This window comes from Amphiura filiformis, chromosome 6, assembly GCF_039555335.1.
Source record: "Amphiura filiformis chromosome 6, Afil_fr2py, whole genome shotgun sequence".
Lineage (NCBI taxonomy): Eukaryota > Metazoa > Echinodermata > Ophiuroidea > Amphilepidida > Amphiuridae > Amphiura > Amphiura filiformis.
This window is the reverse complement of record NC_092633.1, coordinates 64,855,259-64,870,033: the sequence shown is the minus strand read 5'-3', so window position 1 is coordinate 64,870,033 and position 14,775 is coordinate 64,855,259.

The window sequence follows — 14,775 nt, the reverse complement described above, 5'->3', positions numbered from 1 at the left end:
CTTAAGATGCACCATACAGTGTGATAACTTACGAACTGTTGACAGCGAACAAGCCATGTACACGAAAGAATGAGAATCTAAACTTCAATTTATGCAAATTAATTAAAAGAAATTAAGACTACTATTAATTTGATGAATGAATTGCACAGGCCTAAATGAACAAAAACGTATAAAGGGGTTTTATGGAAGAATACTATAGTGTGACTGGTGACCTGTTACATTACAATGTAGGCCTTTACTTGTTTTGAAAACAAAGTGTAACATGTTTGTTTATTTGGAATTCAATGTGATTATAACAAAGGTATGAATACATTTTAAACAGAGAATTTTCATATTACATTGCAGTATTTCATTTCTATATATTTGTTACCTGTGGGGTCATTGAAATTACATGTATGATATTACAGCACTGTATGGATGAGTGCAATGATTTTGCAAAGCATAAGTTAAAATAAATAATAAGCATGATGCAGATTGTCAGGTAAGGAAAAGAATACATTACATACATACATATTAAGAGGTTAGTGCAAGGAGGTCCAATCTGCAATAGCTGCCAGGTGTCATATTTTTACATAATACACATGGTAGAATTCAGAAAAATGTTCAACATCATGGCAGCTATTGCTGATAGAACATGTTGCAGTAACCACTTGATACAATATATATTCAGATGCCTAATGCAACCAATACATAAAAAGTACTTTTAAGTACATTTTTAGCAACAACATTCTTATGCATCAGTTCCATTTTCATACAAAAAAAGATTCACTTGGCACTGTAACACATTCTTACATTGATTTGTAGTCATCATTGTCCAATATTTATAAAAATTTTCATCAGTAATTTACTAAGTAAAATTATAATTCTGTTTTTGTGGCATCCTCTGCAGCATCATTGGTTGCAGTTTTTGGAGTGTATGGACCTTCTTTGTAATCCTCAGGGACATCACCGTCTCTCTTGTCCTTACGGAAGAACCCCCTGTTAACAAGCATTTCCCCAATTTCTTCTCTCCCCATTGGACTGAGGTCAATGCGCTGTAAGGGAAGAAGTCATTAGAAAACGAATTAGAGAAAATCATATTTGTCCAATGTTTTTGTGTGTGTTTTTCTGTTCTGACAAATGCTGCATTTGAACAGGAAACATCAATTCCATGTTAAAAAAATATATAAAAATAGACTGTCGTAAAAAATGCAAGAAATTAAAGAAAAAAAATTAAAATTTTTAAAACATATTTTTGATTATTGCAAATACAAACATTTTGTGGAGAAAATTCATGCATTTTTGAAGAAAAAAAAGCACAAATAGCGCATTTTTGAAAACTGGCGCGCGCATTTTGCTCTCAGAAATCTCGCATTTTCCCTATAGGGATTTCTGAGAGCAAAATGCTTACTCTAAGCTGCGATCACATAGAAGTATACGAAATACGCTCATTCGATCAGGCTGAGTTTACATAGGAGTATACTATGTGAACTCAGCCTGATCGAATGAGCGTATTTCGTATAGTGTATACCGTATACTTCTATGTGATCGCAGCCTAAGGGAAGCAGAAGAGTAAGTGAAAGGGAAATAAGAGAATAAGGGAAAGCAACAGACACAGAGACAGAAACAATTCATTATAATCTAATACAGCATATAGAGGTTATCCACTTTACTCATGAGTGACTTCTAACAAAAGGCGCTGATTCCCATAGTATTCCTCATTCAAACCAATCCAATGCACGAACTGGAGTTACCTGCATGACTGTGGCGGGCTATTTTGAAGCAGTCATGGTTGCACATGCAGGTACTTTTTTGAAAGTCCTAAACAAGGAATAGCAGTCGCTGATAGGATATGCAACTTATAGAATAAGGATAACCTCTATTGAAGCAAACTATCCAAAAATTTAACATTTTAACAAGACAAACTATATTGAACACCAATCACACCATCATAGCTTGTATGAACACAAAAAAATACAACATTATCAGATGATAAATTAAACATGTTTTAACAGTTTCTATATATGGTAGTTACTTACTTCTAAAACCTGTTCCTGTTTGCCCAAAAACAGCATCTCAGGCTTGGCTCCAGGAATAGGCTTGAAGATTGCATTGTGGCTGGTAATTATTGTTAAGGTTCATGTTTGAATGAAAATATTAAATACAGTATACACACAGAGACACATAATGATGGTTGAAGAGAGGTATTTACAGCTTCATATCATGATGTGGATACCATAATGCTATACGGTAAAACCTTGTCTACAAGCATATAAAGTGCTTTTGATGAAAGTTATATTAATCCAGGCACCATCAATCGACAAAATTATAACATTATGGAGTTTGATGAAATAAATTACTGATTCCAGCTTATACAAACAAGTACTATTGTAAGACCAATTTATTGTATTGGCATATTGACGAATCTTTCGTGCAAATTTAGCTTTCATCAAAAACACTCTATGCATGTAGACGAGGTTTTACGGTATATTAGATCATCACCATATGACTAAAGTCTAAACACTCAAACTAAATATTTACCCTACGGGGGAAACTATTATACTATCATGTATTTTGTCATCCTTGAGCAGGCACTCGGATTTCCTACCAACCATATCAACATAATTCATATGAAAATAGCATCCCTAGTAACTGACCTTCCTTGAAATTTTCTTAAAAACAGGACCCTTTTCACTGATCATGGTTTTGGATAAAAGATTGGTCTGTGTGTGAAATTAGGGGTGAAATTATCAAGAAAAAAAAAGAGTGTAGCATACTAGCCCAATTATTGAAATACTTGCCTAAATGGTGATTTGCAGGTCAATTGTGCCATTTGCCTATCCTGTTTTAGTAAAGGAGCATGAAATTTGAATGCTAAACATGGTCACGTAAGTGAACAAAATAGTTGTGTGTATTGGTTTCAAATTCTACCAATATGGTCTGTGATGTTTGGAGAAATCCCTACCTTTTCCTGCTCAAGGAAGGAAACACTGGGTTTGAGTGCCCCCAGGGCCTGCTGCCTATTCATATAAGCTCTGCATATGTGCTCTCATATGTGCTAGCATAATCCATATTATCTGAGGTTGTCCCAATTTATTGGTTCAGGGGTTTTCAACATTGTCAAATCTTTTCAATGACCCTTACAGCATTGTTGACTCTTTTGCTTTCTAATTATATAGTGTTTTTTTGTTCAATTGTTTTAAAACAAAGTATGACAGTACTGTTCACATATTAGTCCCAGCTAGAGCATTTGGTGTAAATTTGTTTCTGACCTTTTTTTGTTTTTGACACACCTCATTTTGGCACACCTTGATATTTTTGTCTGATTTTTAACAACAACCATTGCCACTATCTTAACCTTGCAAAAAAGATTGCCATCCCTTTCTCATGTGCTCTTTATCAGAGCATACTTGCATTACTTAACTGCAATTCCAACACCTAAAGATAAGTGATATTCATCAGAAGGGAAAATATTTAATTTTATTGTCAATCATCTTAGTAAACTACACACATGACCACCCATGGGTAAGAAGGTTAGGGGAAAGTGGGGTAACGCCGGACTGTGGGGAATCCCGGACACATCGATTGCAGCTAAACGGAGAAGGGTGGCACTATTATACTACCTTAGGGTATTAGCTACCTCAAGGTGTACCTCACGTGTACTACTACCAGCGCTGTGGGTCTCGTCTTTCTTTGTGAAAATTACGAAAAAACAGAAATTGCCATTTTTGACTTTTTATCTGAAAGGTGATTTATTAGCTGGGTGACAGTTAATGCGACAAGGGACAGAGATGAAGTATAGATGAAAATAGTCCCAAACAAAAATGTTTGGTAGACTCATAACCGGTGCGATCTTACCTTTCCGATGTTGATTAAGATACTTCTTGCATCGATCCCGAGATCTGCGGAAAAACCAATAGTCATTTTGTCCCATAAATGAATAAATAACAAAAACCCCGATCCCCGGTGGACTCACCCAAAAGGTGACGTCACACCATATGATCGCCCTTATCCGACTTGGGATCCCTACTCGGACCAAACTTGTAGGGGTGGCGGGGTCGGGATAATCAACATCGGAAAGGTAAGATCGCACCGGTTATGAGTCTACCAAACATTTTTGTTTGGGACTAGACTCAGTACACCGGTCGATCTTACCGTTTCGATGTTGATTAAGATACTTCTTGCATCAACATCTGAAAGATCGATCTAGCAAGTAACCGACGGATGGAGGTACAAGATTGGTCAGCATCAGATCAGGGATCGGGAGCGGAGTAACGATGGTTTTCGCGAGGTCAGAAAATATTTTCCCCAGCGGTCGGGAAACAAAAAGACCACGCGATCACAGACATAAACCTCCTTACTTAATAAGTTTGGTGGTTAAGAATAGCGACACTGGTTCTTACCATGCTGAGTATTCTGTATAGTCTGAAAACCTGGTACCCGTACACCACCGTATTATGATCGCCCGAACAATGTCCCGGTAAACCTCCGCCCGTCTCTGATTACTAACGTAAGCGGAAGTATCGTAGAGAAGGGCGAAGGTGGCTTCGGGACACCGCCTACTAGATCTCCTCGAGGGACAACCGAGCGGTATACCCAAGATGATGAGATAGCTCGTGTCGAGTGGGTGCGTGGGGCCTGAAACCTTCGCGATCCCGGACCCCACCAACACCTGGACCAGCCATTGCGACAGCGGCTGGACCGAAAACTCTGTAAGGGTGATGAATGCGGTCGTGAGTCCCTCGCAAGGCTTGTGTTCGAAGAAATAGTGCTGCAGCGCCTTATCGGACACCCCAGCCTATCTTTGGCTTCAGCCGAACCTTGCCCAACCCTGGGGATTGGAGAGGGGCGAATGTCGGTATGCACCGCGCCCGTTCGTAGTCACGAGAACAGAGCGCCCGAAACAGTGTCGCTCCAGTGTTTGTGAACACGGAAGCTAACCTCGAGACCGTGTGCAACTCAGCACCGCCGTCCGAAGCCAACGCCAAACCGGAAAGCCATCTTGAGAGTTACGTATTTAGCGTCGCTTTTGGCGGAAGGTCAAAAGGTGACCCTTAAAGTAATCTAAGACTGTGTTGGGATCCCTTAGGAGGATCACTTTCCTTTTTAGTAGACACTTTCGTTGAACATACCGTCGAGGCGTAGACTAATAAGGTAACCATCGGCTATGATAGTCGACCCGTCTCGAAACCTCGGTGAATGGAGAGGACAGCTGACTTATAGCTGGCCCCAGTGGCCCGCTGAAGTCTTGCTTGGAACTTTTCTGTCAGAAACTCCGGAACTAGCAGCACAGAGGCTCTAGCGGAGAGCTATTTGTCTCATTGCACCAAGCGTAGTATGGAGCCAGACTCTGGCTATCGTGCGGAGGGTAGACTTCCGTCTAGCCCGGCGATGAGAAAAACAGCTTCTGATGAAAAGTATCCCTCCGCTGCGTGTTCCCTGGTAAGGGCCATGCAGCTAACTGCAGGTGCTCTAGTGATAGACTGGGTACCTCCGCTCCGGGCATCCGGAGTAGATCTGGTACCTCGGGGAGTGCCAGCGGCCATGCCGCTAGCAGAATGACAATGCAGTCTTCCCACCCGATCTTGGCCACCACCCTCATGAGTAGTGAGATCGGAGGGACTGCATAAGCTGTCATCCCTCCCCAGTCTATGGACAGAGCGTCCACGGTGAATGCTTGGGGGTCCGTGACCCTTGAGCAGTACACCGGCAGTAGATGATTGCGATGAGATGCGACCAGATCTTTCGAGGGGTGGTACCTCACCTTGAACATCGTCTGAGCGACCTGCGGAGCAAGGGACCATTCTGCTGGTCCCGACACCCTTCCTCGTGACAGATTGTGCGCGAGGATGCTGGTGACGCCCGCGATGTGTATCGCTCTCGCCGTAATCTGCCTGAACTTGCACCACCCTATCAGGTGTCGTGCATGCAGGCTCAATCGTGGTGGCCCGGAGTCCCCTTGTCTGTTGGGGTAGGCTACCACGGTTGTGTTATCCGTCAGGACAACGGTATGTGATTCCACGATCACCTCCTCGTAGGCGAGGGAGGATTGATGTGAAACTCTGTCTCTATGGCCCCCATAGGCCCGAGACGGAGTCTCCGTGGATGTGGACCCCCCAGCCCCGTTTTGACGCTATGGTCGTCACTACGTGACATACCGGGGGTACCACCTTCATCCATGCCACAGCGGGTTTTGCCCGAGACTCGGCCAAGAGTCAGGCACACCGCACCATGTTCGTCACCCGCTCGGGTGAGAGCACCGCGAACCCCTCCGTGAGGGTGATCTGGGCCCCTACAAATAGTGGTGACTGCGTCGGGACCACGCTGGACTTTTTGAGCTGATCAAAAATCCAGGGTCCCGCACCCTCGGACTATCAACCCCATGAGACCCGTAGTCTTCAGTGGAGTGCGTCCGTATATGAGCCAAACGTCCAGGTAGCAACTGATGTTGACACCCCTGTGCTTCAGGTACACTGCCACCGCTCTGACCAAGAGTGTTAAACACCCTGGGAGAGATGGACAGGCGGATGGCGGTATCAAAACTGGTAATTTTGATCCTGTACCTAGAAGCGCAGATGCCTCCGATCTTGAGAGGCGATTGGCATATGCAGATAGGCGTCCGAGAGATCTAGCGATGCTGTTCCCATGCCCTGATGGAGCAGGCTAGCACCGGCGAGAGTCCCCATTCTGAACCTCTTGGGCCTGAAGAGCGTGTTCAACAGTCTGCGGTTCGGATGGGGCTCCGTCGCCGTCTTCCTTGGAGCCAATGGCTCCAAGATCACCCGTAGAACGGGGGTAGACCGGGACAATCGCCCGCTTCGTGAGAAGCTGTGTGATCCCTGTCAGTAGTGCCCGGCGCTGGGGGCCGTCTGGCGGCACTACTGTGGACCTCTGAAATGTGCAGATGAATGTGGGGAGACTGGGTTGCCAGTCTGTAACCCCCACTCACCACTGACCATACCCAGGCGCTCAAAGAGATGGTTTCCCACCTCTGGGTGAAAGCCATAAGCGGTCGTCCACTGGGAGATCCCCTGTGGAAAAACCGCTGAGCCCCCAGGAATGCTCTGCCTAGCTTCCCTTGGAAGAGCGCTTGCTCTTCTTCGGGGCTTGCCAGCTGTTCCTGTGCTACCCTTGCGCCTCCCAGAAATGGGTGCTGCAGAGGTAGTGGGCTCGGGTACTGTTGGTGGTGCACGGCCTGCTGAAGTCGGAGCTCCTACCCATGGTAAGGGTAGTTTCCGACCTCTTCAGAGTGCTCCCGTTGGTAGCTTCTTTGCACGGTCCTCCACCGTGGCGCAGAAGCATCCAAAGAGAAAAAGGACCCTGCCTTTCCATCGCGTTGAGCGATTGGAGTGGCAGGCCCCTCCCCAGCGCTGAGTGGACACCCTATGGGCTAGGCCCATGGAGCTCTCGTTGAGGCTAGCTGTTAGCACCGCTAATAGGCTCACCTCGCGGAAGAGCTCAGATGTTGTCTGGCGTGATACGATTGGCGACATCTGGGTCCTCTCGGATCCCCTCAGGTAGGTCCCGTGGTCCTCCCGCGTTACACGCAGAGGAAGCGTGCAAGCAGCGGCGTCATAGCTCTACTGAGCTCGACAGCCCTCGATATCTACCCGTGAGGTTTGCGGGAATGAGAGTGTAGGCGTCCCCTGTGAGGAAGCAGCAGCTGAGCATCCTACTGAAAGGATCCCCTGGTCCTCCTCCATGGACTCCCCCTTAGGGGGTGTCCGGAGGAAGATCAGTGCTGTTGCTCCCCTCGCGGGGCAGCGGCGGGGAAGGAGACTGTAGTGATGTCACTACCGGACTCAGCTTCCGACTCCTTTCCCTCGCCCACAGTATCCGTATCATGCTCCGATGATGGCGGTAACTGAGGACGGGCATCTGAAAGCGGGTAAGAAGGCATAACCACTGTGTGGCTCGCCGACTACCTGCCAGCAGAAGAGGGAGTACTCCGCAAGACCCTGAGGTATCCGCCATGGCACCACTGGGTCCGCCTGCTCTCGCAGCCGTCGTCCTAAGCGCTAGCAGCACGGGCCTACCCTGATCAAGATCTGGGTTAGCCCCATGCCGGCTGGCCTGGTCAACAGCTGATGTTGGTACTGCGTGGCCATCGCTGGCGACACTTGCCACGGAGCTGGGCCGTGGAAGGAACACCCTGCGGCGGGTACCACGGGGCATACCCGCCGACAGCTGACCCTGAAAGGATCCGCCACCAGGGTAACCCCATGGTACTGCAGTACCAGCACCGCCTCCCCCTTGTTGCCACAGAGACTGTGGCGACTAAAGCGGTGCTGCGGTACCGGGCGGTATCAGCGTGGGTACCCGTGAGGGTTCCCAACTGTGGACCGCTGTACCCTCGCCACACTGCGTTCCCTGTTTTGGGGATCAAGCTGTGTGCTGGCGTGGTACCGGCGCTGTACTAGCGTAGGTGCCCGTGAGGGCTCCCGGTTGTGTACCACTGTACCCATGCCTCACTGCGTTCCCGCAAGGGATCAAGCCGTGTGTATGGGTACCCTTCTACCGGCTGTCCCTTGGCTAGAGGGAGCTTGCCTAGTACCACGGGTAGCTGAGCGTGTATACCCCCGATCAATCACCTCGCCACCTGAATAGGCAGCGTCAATCAATGGAGCTATGCCCTGTTGATTTGACAGTGATCGATCAAAAGAGGGTAATTGACCCATTGACGGTAATGGATCACCCACGCTCCGCTGGCTCTCGAGGACATAAGTGGGTTGTTGATCAGCTAGGCTGTTCAAGCTACTTACTGTACCCTCTAGAGCTTCGCCCAAGGTCGCTGTGTGTGGCGGACCACTCACGGCAGCTATGGGCGGGTGCATAGCGGCTACCACTGAAGTCAAGCCGTAGCTCGTCTTTGTAGCTGCCACCGAATGCACTTAGGTCGCTGTCCCGTGAGAGACTGCGAGCCCAACCCCTGAATAATCGCCAGCCAGTCCCTGTGGACAGCCAGCAGCTATTCTAGGGCCCAGGGTATCACTTTCGGCGGTCCCGCCATGGAACGCTGCCGTGTGACAACCCCAGTTGGTTCTGCTAAGACTACACCCACAGCGTTAGCCGCGGTATCGTCGCTGCTGAACCCATGCATGCTCGGGTTCAACCCAGGCAAGCCCGGGGTACCCTTGCATGCTGCCCGTCGCTGGCTACTACTGTGGCTGTTTGAGCCTGTAGATATGCCTGCAACAGACGGGTGTCCTCCTGCTAAAAACCCGTGAGGATTTTCGCTAGAGGACTGGTATCCTCCTGCTACAAACCCGCTAGGGTTTTCGCTGGTGGTTACCGCTCTGCTGCCTGCTACTTTGCTCCGGCGTATAGTCAGTGCTTTCGCTGGCTGCTGAGCCTTTGGACGCCGCTAGCAGTCCCGAAGGAACCGCCTGCTTGTCCGGGGACCGAGTCCCCTTAAGCAGACCTGCCATGACCCATAGGGGCTGTCACAGCAGAATCTACCGTATCGACTGGTATCCTCCTGCTGCAAAACCCGCTGGGGTTTTTAAGCTGAGTGGTTACCGCTCTGCTGCCTGCTACTTTGCTCCGGCGTATAGTCAGTGCTTTTCGCTGGCTGCTGAGCCTTTGGGCCTTTAGCAGTCCCGAAGGAACCGCCTGCTTGTCCGGGGACCGGAGCCCCTTAAGCAGACCTGCCATGACCCATAGGGGCTGTCACAGCAGAATCCACCGTGTCGACCTTACCAGTGCCCTTGGTAGATTTCTTCTTCGCCCTATGGCGATGGCGGAGCCTATCCAAATCGTCAAGCTGGAACTCGGAGAGTCCTAAGCAAAAGAAAGACATCTAGAAGATCGTGAGCACTCCTGTGGGTGAAACAGAGCGGTGTGGGTCCCGCTCCGTCACCAGGAAAGGGCAAGCCCGACCGGGCGAAAGCGAGCGAGAGAAAGGGAGGGGGCACTACCCCCCCAACACGCGACTCAAGCCCAGTAAGCGGACCTGAGCACGGAGGCTGGTCGCTAACGTTAGTGGTAAAGTAAGGACTGGCTAACTTTATTACTAAAATGTCAGGCGGGTCCCTACCAATCCCCACCGTATGAATATCTGATTAACTTCGTCTTTATTGGACGGTAATGAAGACATAACGATAGAGTAATCACCCTAACATAGCAACAATAACCTACCGTACATGAAATACAATGTGTATGTACAAACATCTATTGTAACTTACAGGCTGCAATGGTTGTTTTACGTGGGAAACAAAATGAATGGCGTGCCAACGAGCGGCCAGTTTGGATTGCTCGTGTGTCCCGTATACAAGCGGAGGCACGATATGTAGCTAAGTTTTGGATCGTTTTTGTCACTTTTTCGTCAGAAAATGCCGTCAAAACTATCCTCAGCCGAACAATACCGGTTTGGTTTTACCTAAGGTGTGAAACTACAACCGTATATCTCGCCTTTGTAGTCGAGAAATTGATACACAGTGCTATGAACAATCGATAGGCACGTCTGTGTCAGTCGGAGACCAAGGAGGATAAGGGCGATCATATGGTGTGGCGTCACCTTTTGGGTGAGTCCACGGGGATCGGGGGTTTTGTTATTTATTCATTTATGTGGGACAAAATGACTATTGGTTTTTCCGCATCTCGGGATCGATGCAAGAAGTATCTTAATCAACATCGGAAGCGGTAAGATCGACCGGTGTACTGAGTCTTATGTTTGATACTTGATTGTTAGCTGGGTGTATGAATTTTTGTATCTTAAAAATGGATTAGTAGAACAAGCACTGAAAAATTAAGTCGGGACCGTGAGGGGTAATCCCGGACACACATGCGTATCTATACAGATGGGCAGTGTTCGAATTTAGGAAAAATAAATGGTTGTCCCACGGACAACCAGATTATAATTTCTGGTTGTCCGTCTAAGTTTTTGGTTGTCTGTAGGCCTACATATGTGACTTTTGGCTAGATTTATGGTTGTCCGGCGGACAACCGAATCAATATTTTTGGTTGTCCGGCGACTTTTTAGTTGTCCCGGGCAACGGACAACAAAATTTGAGCGCTGCAGATGGGGTAATGCGGACACTTGCTATTTGAAATATAGACAACAACGACAGCCCCATATTTGTATGCTTGAGGTAACAGAAGTACCTAATACATTCTAGGGGATTATCATCCTACTCCACTTTCCCTCTTAGCAGCAATCATTAGTCCGGGATTACCCCGTGTCCGGCATTACCCCATCATTTTTTACCATTTTGTTTTTTAATTACAACTAATTAACTATAGATGTTGAGTTATCAAAAACTGGTTCCTAGTTAGAGCATTACTCCTACTTTGCATTGATATGATTTTCACTGATGAACTTTATTTAATCTTGTACCTGTGTAGCCTTAACGAAAGGTGCCCGGGATTACCCCACTTTCCCCTACAGGACAAATGGAATCAGGAATGTGACAAGCCTCTGCAATTTGTGTATAAAGTCAATAAACTTTTTACAAAAGGAAAAATGTGTTTATTTCTTAAAAACAATGACGTGCCAAAATACAAACAACATCCTGCTTGAATGAGTTGCAATGTTTACGGAAAAAATATCAAGAGTTTGATTACCAGGTACTAATATACAATGTAATTTCATGCATGTGCAGTCCTGTTGAATTTATACTTGGATAAGACGTAAATAAGATAAACCCACTTTGGCGACTCTAGTGCCAATATTTGTCTGGTAAATAACAATTCAACAACAGGATTATATTTTTGAATATTTTTACAGACATGTTTATTTTTTACATTTTTTTAATTTTCAATCTGTGGTCTTTTATGGGCAAAATGGCCCTTTGAATCCATAATATCATCAGCATTTTACCCACAGGAAATTGGCAAAGTTTACAATGTAGACATATTATGCCCTGAACAACAACAACAAAAGTATGCATGATAATTATGTATGCATATCTTTATTTTAGTCATACACTTTACATGAAACAAAATGTTATGATAAATTTATGGTGTTAAATTCTATGCCTATAATTATGTGTGGCGCATGTCAATAAAGAACTGAACTGATAGGAATATCATAATTATGAGGATATAATACTAGCAACATTTGTGTAGCTAACCACTGAAGCATGCACATAAGTATTGTTTGTGATAGGGCAAACACGTGCTTTCATTCCCACAGCCAAAGTCACAAAACACGTGTCATATGATAGCATTTCTATTTTCATCATATCAAGTTTACTGATCATGTGTAAAGGATTGCCAGATGTTGATAATTTGATATTTTCCTAAATTCTCCTTTTGCCAATGAGCAATAAAGACATTGGTAAAGACACATTAAATAAAATTGTAATTTTAAGAAATACAATATTGTACATTGTACACCACAGAATTAGAGAAGGAGATCCGGGACTATACCGCAACGTACAATCACGCTGTCAGTCATGGGGAGAAAATTGGGGGTATTCGGGCAGGGTCTAATTAGCTAGAAATTGAGGGTTTCCCCGTCATCTGAATAAAATTGCCTGTCCTAATTTGACCTTTAAAACATTTACCAGACATCTATAGCCCACTGGGGGTTCAAAGAGTTCAAATATGTGCTAATATGGCCTTGTTCTACAAATTGGATCTTACTAAAAAGGTCAATTAGCTTCTCAAAACATACAATTTAGCATCTGTAAGGCATTAATTTTGCCCGTGGGTGGCTAGCTAAGACCCTGTATTCGGGTACTTGCTGACGGTGCGCGGAGTCGAACGAAAACAATTCTGCGTCTTATGTGAAGCATCTTGGTACTCGCGTGCAGGTTGCATCAAGTGCATATCTCTCAAATGCGCCCAGCATCCATGTCGCGCTTGCATGACAACGAATGCATCGAGCGCATTCTGAGGGAAACCGAATACCCCCAATTTTTGCTCCATGCCTGTATCAAGATGGCGGTTGAGTCCTGGTTCTCTGGTTTTAATTCTGTGTTGTACACACACCATTAATATGAAAAGATTTCTTGAAATTGGCTCATGAAGGAAAGAAATATCAGAAATGACCCTCAACCATGTTAAAATCATGTTCCCTGTATACATTATGGTACTTGATGGTTACTGGTACATGGTACTCAATAAAGTGCATTTTAAGAAAATGTATAAAAATTGAGGTATTATAGTCTTGGTCTTGGATGGTCTCGGGTTCAAGAGGTCTTGGTCTTGAGAAGATGGTCTTGGTCTTGAAGGGTCAGGTTGTGGTCACTGTCTATGAGTCCGAGACTCCATCACTGGAATGCAACGTACTTGGGTCTTAGAACAAAATAAATACATTATGTTATGTCATGTTTGCTTACAATTAAAAGCTCTTGAAAAGGATGGAAAAAAAATCAGATCCCAGTGATGACTGATGTGCATGCATGAATTCAGTCTACAAACTGAGCAATATGTCCTTAGTCAGTGTTATGTCACTTGTTTTTTTTTGTATTTATTTATTCATTGTGTCAAGCTATGTATGCAAAAACAATACCATCTAAAAATGTCAAACTTATTAATAAAGTAAACTTAATTGAAATGTTACACACTTCCCTTGGTATTACCAAGCCAATGTCTCATCTCTTGTTGTAATTGAATACCTCAACTCAAGCATTGCCCTCACATCTAGGGATAGTGGAATATTACAAAGGATACAAGAGTGGTAAGTCCTCATAGATGAATTTCTTCACCTTAGGGAGCTTGTTTAACTTTCATCCACTGCAACTCTGTTGAGGCAAAGATGACATATGATTAGTAATTGCAATGAGGCTCATCGTGACTTCAAAGCCCATGTAAGTTGGCTTTAAAATGTACAAATTTGTGCTTTATTGAGCCTACTTTTAATGTCATGAATGGGCCTCTAGTACAATAATTATGCTACAGTTCATTCACAATTCACTAGAACATGTGTCACTCAGTTGGTAGTTAAATATTTGTATCAAAATGTTGATAAAAACTTCATGCATGCCTTCCAATGCCTTCCATACACCCAAGTTTTGATCATAAAATTAAAGATGAAAATAAATAATGATACAAATGAGTATTGCCCTGACTGTAATTTATGAATGCCATTAAACTTTGCATGCTGAAAATGTAATCTATAAAAATTGACTTACTTGAAATTGAATGAGAATGTTAAAAGAATTTAAAAAAAATGATTGTACGGTTTTTGTACCGTACATGAACAATGTTCCAATTCTGTTTTTATGAGTGAGCAAAATGATAACCCAAATGTAGAAATTTAGTTGGATGATACTTTGACTTACAAGAATCATAGATTCATTATCCCACAGTATGTACACAAACTAAAGGATACAAGAATGGAAGGTCTTGCAAAATGAACTCCCTCACTTCAGGGAGTCTATTTAACTTTCATCCCCTGCAACTCTGTTGAAATATTATAGAATTTACATTATTAACTAAGTTATGAAACGCAAGAATATCGAAATTTCTGCAGGAAACCTGCCAAATTACTCAAGTTTGGTTAAGGGGTACTACACCCCTGACCAATTTTGTGCCTATTTTTGCATTTTTCTCAAAAATTAAAGCACATTGGTGACAAGTAAGATATGTATATTATAGGGGCAAGGACTACAACTACTGTACTGACAATTCAGCAACTCAAAGCAAGTAGTTATTGATTTATTGATCAAATATTGGTTTTCCCTCATTTTTGACTGTAACTCCACACTGTTGTCTGTGCTGAAATAATATTTCCAGTGCAGTAGTTGTAGTCCTTGCCCTATATATACATATCTTACTTGTCCCCAATGCGCTACAATTTTGGAGAAAAATAGTCCCAAACAAAAATGTTTGGTAGACTCATAACCGGTG